General features: G+C 39.4%; 1 non-coding gene across 1 annotated transcript; it reads left to right on the top strand.

Moving 5' to 3' along the window:
• The first annotated feature begins 7,411 nt into the window (after window positions 1-7,411).
• LOC122125379 lies at window positions 7,412-7,515 on the top strand. The gene has a single exon (XR_006150758.1). It is a non-coding gene; the product is annotated as a U6 spliceosomal RNA (small nuclear RNA).
• The last annotated feature ends 965 nt before the right edge of the window (window positions 7,516-8,480 follow it).

Below are 8,480 nucleotides of genomic sequence, written 5' to 3'. Positions count from 1 at the left end.
CCTGTGTGATGATCTGAGTCATTTTCATTTCACTGCCCACCATGATGTTCTGCTTCTGCATAGCCCTGCAAACAACATATCCAACTGGTCATGGACTTAAAAATGCTGATGCCCCTGAGACAAAATAATCATTGTCTCCTTATAAGCTTAATTACCTCAGGTATTTTGTCATAGAGATGGAAAACTGACTAATACTTTATTGTGTATCTTTAGCTCACCTTCCATGATCTCTTGCAAATGTTACGTCATAATCTATCACCAGGCTACCAAGACATGTGAAAAATGTTACCCCTTGACAAACATGTAGTTCAGGGCTGGGAAGGTGGCTCAGTGGTAGAGCACTTGCCTTGCATGCCTGAGGCCCTGGGTTCGATTCCTCAGCACCACATAAGCAAAAAGAAAAAAAGCCAGAAGTGTCACTGTGACTCAAGTGGTGGAGCGTTGGCCTTGAGCTGAAGAGCTGAGGGACAGTGCCCAGGCCCAGAGATCAGGCCTCACGACCGGACCCAAAAAACAAAAAAGACAAATACGTAGTTCAAGCTAAACTAAGTGATTCATTTGATGTCTTATATAACATTGAGGGTGAAGAAAAGATGGAAGAGTCTAGAGCCAATTTTTGTTAAGTCCTATGTCCTTGAGAGGTAGTGAAGTGGAATAGAATGGCTACGGAGTTTGAAACAAACTCTAGGCCTTGTCTTTACTAGGTAATTTCTCCTGTGACAAGCATCTCATTTGATTTTGCTGTTAGCATGTTTCACTGTCTTTCATGTACATTGTAATTTTGGTTGATAATAACAACTGCCTACAATTTTATTATATTGAAACTCTTCTGCACATAGTGAACAAATTGATTTTGGTAATTCTGAGCCATCTTTCCCTTCATAACACAGGCTCACATATGGGTGTAACAGGCATACAGGTTAAGGGTAGGATAAATCTACCAGAGGACCGCATGTTGTTTTCCATGTTTCAAAAAGCTAAAGCAGAATTCTTTCCCTGGATTCATTATTAAAATAAATTAGCTCTTGTGAACTGGCTCAATTCTTCTTGGCTAATACTTTGAGATATTTTGGCTTATTAACATGACTGTTTGTGAAGTAGAAAGTAGAAATACTAACCCAGGATCATCTTGATCATTGAGATTCACAGAGGGAGAGAGCGCAGGACAGACAGAGACAGAGAGGAAAAGAGAGAAAGAAACAGGAAGGAAGAGAGAAAAGAGACATGGTTGAGAAACAAAGAGAAGCAATTGATTCTATTAGGGAGGGTAAAGCAGGAAGGGAGACAGAAGCGATAGCAGTGAAAAAACTGACACTTCTGTTATGCCTTGAAAGATGAGTAAACTGTCACCATGGCAAGACGAAATGACAGTCACTTTAGCCAGAAGAAGCCCGAGAGGCACAGAAGCGAAAACCACCATCATTCTAGGAAACAGTCAGTATTATCACAGCAGAACATAGCAAGGCTGTAAGTGGAAGGAGATGTGGTAGGAAAGGGGTTTCCAATCCTCAGGAATGAAAAATAAAGGAAGGAGGAAAAGGTCAAAGAGCCAGAGTGAAGGACACAGCAGAGACTGAGGAACAATTAGGAGAAGCATTGTAGTGAAGTGCACCGATGAGTCTGGCATTCATATCTCCCTCTACAACCAAGTCCAGTAAGAAACATGTATGTCAAGGTTGACCAGGGAAAAGTGTGGGTAGCAGAAGAACCATAGAGGCTTTTCCATTTCAAAGTCATATGTACTCTCATACCATCAGCAACCCTGAGACACTGTGCTTGACTACCACTAGAAATAAATTCTCTTGTGTTTGCTTTCAAATTGGCCTCTTCCTTTGTGCTTAATCTTCAAGAGTTTGAATGACACAGTTACTATCTTCTCCTACTCCCAGAATACTTGAAAGGGTCTATATAAGAATGGAGACATACAAGACACTTTGTTGAAAACAAACTTTACAACTTCCGGTGGGGGGAAGGAGGAGTTGGGGAGCTGGGGAGGGAAGGGATGGTGGGGAAAAACAAAGGAAGGGGTAACAATGCTCAATAGGAACTGTGCTCATTACCTTACTTATGTAACCATAACCCCTCTGTACAGTATCTTTACAATAAAAAATATTTAAATAAAAGAATGGACAGCACAGCAGATAGTGACTGCAGCCAATTCTGCCTAAACAGACCTATAATTTTGTCAAGACACATTGAAATTTGTTTTCTTAGTGGTTTTCTTTTATTGAAATATGTGTGATGGGAGTCGATATTGAATATTTACATGCTAGAATATTAGAGAGATTGAGGTTACAATACTATCTGCAGCATCTGTACTACTGTTAAACTTCTCTGAAAATCAAGTTTCTCATTTATAAAAGGAAGACATTCATATATTTGCAAAACTTTATTATAAAGATTAAATGTAATCTCTATTGTAATGTCTGTACTTCCTACTGCACAATCAACTGTAAGATCACCATAAGTAAAAAGTACATTACTTTTTGCCTACACTAAATTTCATATGAAGTGAAAATAGGCCCCAAATACATTCAGCTCAGTTGTGGAGCAGATAAGAAGTGACTGGTGACTTTGGAGAATTTCCCAGGATGGCTGGGGCAGAAATGGGAAACCCCCAAATGCATGTCAGAGAACAAGTCTTCAGAAAAGTTTCACAGAGCTTTTGACTAATACCTTGTCTCCATTATTTCCCCTGTACCCATCTTACCAACCATGTCAGAACCCTTTGCTAGTACTCGAGTCTTTAGGGGAAAGGAAAACAACATATTTTCTCTAATCATAAAAATTTCTGCCTTGTGTGTGTGTGTGGGAGGCTGGGAAGGGATGTGAAGGGTAAACAAAGGAGGAGGCTGCAATGTTTGATAAGAAATGTATGCATTATCCTGCCCATGTAATTGTAACCCCTCTGTACAGTGTGTTCACAAAAAATAAAATAAAATAAAGAGAAAAAAAAATTTCTGCCTCAGCGTTATTGCTAAGCTAGGCTGATTCACAGAGCTGCTTCCTGGTTAAAGACTGGTCAGAACCAGTGGGAAAAATCCACTAGTTTGTCATAGGCACTAATTCATCAGTGCTGGAGCCAATTGGAAATGACAAACATTGTGATTCCACTTTGAACAATCATTGATACAATAGAGATGTCGATTTGGGAAGTTTACCTCTGCTTTGGTTGAAAATGGAATTAACCAAATAAAGTGTACATGGGAAAATCAAAGATCTCAGTAAATAGACACAGGGCTTCCAAGGTGGGGCTAATTCCTCAAGGCATGCTACAGGTCCATAGGTAAGCAATTGCTTCTGAGGAGGAATTCTAGAACCTGAGGAGTGCATTCTAGAACCTTCCGCCCTCTACTTTGTAGTTCAAGCAGCACCTCTCAAGAAACCACCACACTGGTGGGATAAGGAAATGTGACAGCTCAGCTGTTACATACTTCTAGATCTGTTTCTTGCATTCCTGGTAGTACTTAGTTCCTGGATGGATAAATGTAGCTAAGACCTTCTTATGTGGTGATTTGACTGGCTCAGTTCATCTAAGCTACACAATTCCCAATGGCCTCCCCAGCCAGTTAGCTAGAGTTCAGGATCCCAACTGGGCCATTTGGTGCTGAATGTAGGGAAACAGTCTAAATGTTAGAGATAAACTATAGAGGGGGAAAGATAATAGTTTCATAAATTACTCTTGGGTCTCCAACTTGAACTCTTCAACCGTTTCCCAGTGTTCATGCAAATTCTGAACATAGTCGATTCAGTTGGCACAGCATCGACCTCCATCTGATTTTTCTCTGTGTGCTTCCTGGTGACCTAGACAAAACCTTGCTTTGGATTTCAGTTATTCCTTTGTCCTCATTCTTTCTTCTCAGGATGATCCTGTGTTTAATTTTTTTTTTTTATATTTTTAAGTAGCTGTACAAAGGAGGTGCCATTTAACAAAGCAATTTATAAATACAATACAACTTGATCGTTGTTACCCACTCCAACATTCTCCCTTCTGCTTCGACCCATCCCTTTCCTTGCTTTTCTTAATTTTGTGGTATATACAATGACTTGTTGATTGTATTTTCACTTCCTTTAGTAACTCTCATCCCCTTTCAGATATCAGCTCTAGACTTCTCCAAGGAATCTTTCTTGGAGGCCATTTAGGCTATTTTTGTTTGACTTTGTTTTTACTTACCATGTCACTTCTCTTGCTAAGAAAAATGTAATAAGTTAATTGGGGGAGATAAAAATGGCATTGTACAAAGTCAGTGTTTGTTTCCTTGGCAATAGAAGTCATCAAGGAAAAATGTGGCTTCGATGCCGTCATTGTTAACGTAATTGACCTCAAGAATAGGGCGAGTTTTTAAAATAAAGAAATAATAGGTTAGCATGTATTTTCTTTTCAAATAATATATTTTTACCTTTCCTGACTTTTTATACCAAAAAAGGCCCAAGGAAATGGATTGTAAACCTGACAGAAAAGCCTAGAGATTCTTCATGCTTCGCAATCTCAGGTGTATGACTCACCGGCAAGGATGAGATGTCTGAAATGCGTGTATGCATTCTGTTTCTTAGTGATTTTATTGAGATGTGCTTTATGCACCATAAAATTCACCTATTTAAACTATATGACCATTGGTATTTCAGTATATTTACAGAAGCTTACAACCATCATCAATTTTCAAACGCAGCCTTATAGGCTATTGTAGTACATTTTCTTTTTTCCAGATTTTAAAAAAATTATTATCTCTAAGTAGTTGTACAAAGGAGTTGCCATTTAACAAAGCAGTGTATGAATACTATATATCTTGAGCAATGTCTTCAATGTTCTCATCCATCCCTCCACTACCCACCCATTCCCTTATAATTTATATCTTCTCTTCTTTCAGAGCATATAGCAGGCAACAAAGTCATTCAGAGTCTTCAGCCCTTTGGTACTTAAGGAAAACTTTGGGTGCCTAACCTGTAAGAGTCAGATAACTGACACACTCTCCCATACCCATTTAGGATTTCTTCCAAAAGACTGCTGGACAAAGAGGAGACATTGCAGTGTGAAACCACAGATCATGGGCCACAAAAGAAGAGTGTTCTTCCACCAGTGAGCAAACTCCAGGACTGACATGGAGTTCTATCTACCTACTCACACAAGGGGTCTTCAAAATGCCAATCTTGAGAGCCTCAGAATAGTTCTGCTGAACGTCTAAGCTCAAATGTTCTAAGAAACACATTGAGATATAAGAAACATGTGCAAAAAGCTGCTTGGAAAATGTCCTGGGAAACATGGCCTGCAAGAAGTGAGGGAAGCAGAATTGAGCAGAAGGAAAGCTCCATGGTAATTACAGTAGAGAATCCAGCTAACCTTCCAGAAGCTTGGGGAGGGAGAGTATTTCAGAATTGTCCGATTGAGAAAAATCATGAGCCCTTTGTCTCCCTAGGCCTGACTTACTTCACTTAGCTTCCTTTTCTCCAGGTCTATCCATTTCTCTGCAAGTGACGTAATATTCTTTCTCGTGGATGAGTAAAATTCCATGGTGTATGAACACCACATTTTCTTGATCCGTTCATCCCGTGAGGGACATCTGAGCTGGTTCCATACCTTGACTATCTTGAACAGTGCTGCAACGAATGTGGTGATGGGAGGAGGAATGGGGTGAATACCTTATCTATACAGATCATCCGGCTGTGAGGACTCACATCTGGACCTAGAGCAGAAGCCTGCACATCGTCTGGAGATGTGGGTTCTTTGAACAGGACATTAAGTTGTTCCCCAGGAGGAGGAAGCTAGCATATTTCATGTTTAAGAGGAAGAATGAAATGGACTGTTGGAGATCAGATAAGATCAGTCTAAGACAGATTTGATCCTTTTCAATCCCACTTTTCCCTTTGTGGGAACACAAGAGAACCTCTCTTCCAATAGGCTGTGGAAAGAAGTAAAGGAAGTCATTTTGAGATATGGGCTTGAATATCTCCAGCCTCTAACCTCCAACTGCATCCAGGAAGCTGAAGGTGAAAGACTAGGTAGAGCTATTTCAGAAACAGAATTACATAACTGAGTGAAAACCCTGCAGCCCCCAAATTACTCTTTGGAAGAGGGAGCTCCAAACCACAAAACGTGATGAATCACTGAGATTAGGGATTTTGTGTTAGCTATAAGTAATTAACCTGAAATATGTAGAAAAAATCATTTTATGTGCATTCCTGAAACTAAAAGAGTAGATAGATTACACAGAACAGCTTCTTTTAAAAAGGCAAAACTTTTTCAATGTCAAGGAAAATACTAAAGTGAATTGGGTCAGCGCATGGTACACATAGGAGACAGAGTGAGAAAGGTAAGTCTTAGCATCATTATAGGCCTTAAATGAATGCTAAGGTAAGAGTTAAGATTTTTATAATCTGTACGTCCTTTCCCCAAGAATGGAAAAACAGCAGCCTATAGGCTTCTTGGGGCTGTAATATGTGAATACACATCATCTCTCCCAATTGACCATACCAATCTTACTGCCAGTCATCAACCACATTCCCACAGGTTTCCAGCTTCTGAGGAAAGCATGTAAACTCTCTTCTAACTCTCCCCCAACACATACACCTTTGGTCAAGAAAAATCCCAAATCTCACCTATAAGAGCATTCCTTGATACACAGCAGGGCAAGATCTTTACAGGCCATAATGTTGTTTTGATTGCTTTCATCACCAGAGAAGGAAGATAAAGTCAAGTGGGTGTGAGGAATGTTAGAGAGATTAAAAGCCTGCTATTTGTGATTGCCTCTCCCTTCCCTCAGTACTGAGTCTTCTTAGCAGCTGAGAGCTTTAAGGCATCTCTCAGGGGAGAGAACTGCCTCTTCCCAGCACTAGAGCAATTCCAGTTATGGATTCTGAGCTGGGCCTACAAACGCAAGCTTCCCAGGCTGCACCAGACTGGCATTGTCTCCACACACACAAGTGGCAAGTGGCATAAAGCTATCACGGATCATCATATTCTGGAATGTCACAGATTTTTAGAGCAGAACAAGTGTTTTAAAAAGATCTTTTACTTAGAGTCCCCACCTCCCCCCCCCAAAAAAAAAAACCAGGAGAAAGGCACTGTTTCTTTCAATTGCTCAGAGGGTGGGAGAAATAGCAGATTTAAAATGTATGCCATAATTTTACAATTTATCATTGGTAGCAGAGAGGGCAGAGTACAAACTTATTTTCCAACCACTGGAGGAAAAGAAAAAACATGTGACTTGAAAGAGAGTATTTTTAGCATAATGTAATTATATGGCTAAAGATAGATTTTGGTTTCACTGTCTTCAAACTGTGAATGTGATTGTGTTCATATGCTTGGGAAATTTGCATATAATATATGCTATTTGTATCACAACTAAATCATTTGATTTCAAGCTAAACTGCTAGATGAAATGGGGCTAAAGCCCACAGAGATAAATATATTTCTGTGCTTACTTCGGCAGCACATATACTAAAATTGGAACGATACAGAGATTAGCGTGGCCCCTCCCCAGGGATGACACGCAAATTCGTGAAGCGTTCAGTATCTTTAAATGATCACAAACAAGATCATACTAAAGCTACCAGCACAACTATGTTTATCGCAGCATTATTTACCATAGCTAAGATAGGGAACCAACCCTGATGCCCCTCAGTAGATGAATGGATCAAGAAAATGTGGTATATATACACAATGGAATGCTATGCCTCCATCAGAAAGAATCATTGCTCCATTTGTTAGGAAAAGGAAAGTCTTGGAAAAAAGTATATTAAATGAAGTAAACCAGGCCCAAAGAAACATAGGTCCCATGGTTTCCCTTATTTGCAATAACTAGTGTATGTCTGAGACAAGCAGAAACGGTTAGAGAAGTTGATGTTAGGGAAATGAACCCTAAGATACATATTCATATGTTTTTTTTCTTTCATGAGATTGTTTCTAACATATTTATAAGATGATTTCTTTGTTGCTCTGCATGTCCCTCCCCCATGGTATAACCCCTGCTTTCACTGTATTTGATGTTGGTATAATTTGTAGAGGGAAAGGGAAAAAACAATTGTTTAAATTGGGATACAGATGCACCCATTGCAACAATGAGATGTACAAGACGTTATGTTGAAAACGAACTTTACAACTTTGGCTGGGGGAGAAGGACGGGGGGCAGGTATGGGGGGAAGATGGGAAAGGATGGGAAGGGAAACAAAGGAGAAGGCCACAATGTTTGATAAGAAATGTACTCATTATCTTGCCTGTGTAATTGTAACCCTTCTGTATGGTATTTTCATAATAAAAAAATAAAAAAGAGATAAATATATTTCTTAAGGTTAAAATCCTTTAGAAGAATAACTTTGCTATCCCTAAATTTACCTAGCTGGCAAATTTGCCAGTAATTTCTGAAAAGAAAAGCTGGAACTGGGTAAGTAGCAATAATTGTGACTCATAGATTTTTGAGCAGAAAGAAAAGCAAACCAGAAGTGTCTAGGGCTTCCTGTGATATTCCACAATAAATCCAATTTTA

This window comes from Dipodomys spectabilis, unplaced genomic scaffold (assembly GCF_019054845.1).
Source record: "Dipodomys spectabilis isolate Male_0828 unplaced genomic scaffold, ASM1905484v1 ptg000264l, whole genome shotgun sequence".
In the NCBI taxonomy this organism is placed as follows: Eukaryota; Metazoa; Chordata; class Mammalia; order Rodentia; family Heteromyidae; genus Dipodomys; species Dipodomys spectabilis.
Note: the sequence above shows the minus strand (reverse complement) of the source record. Positions and strands in the feature narration are given on the sequence as shown.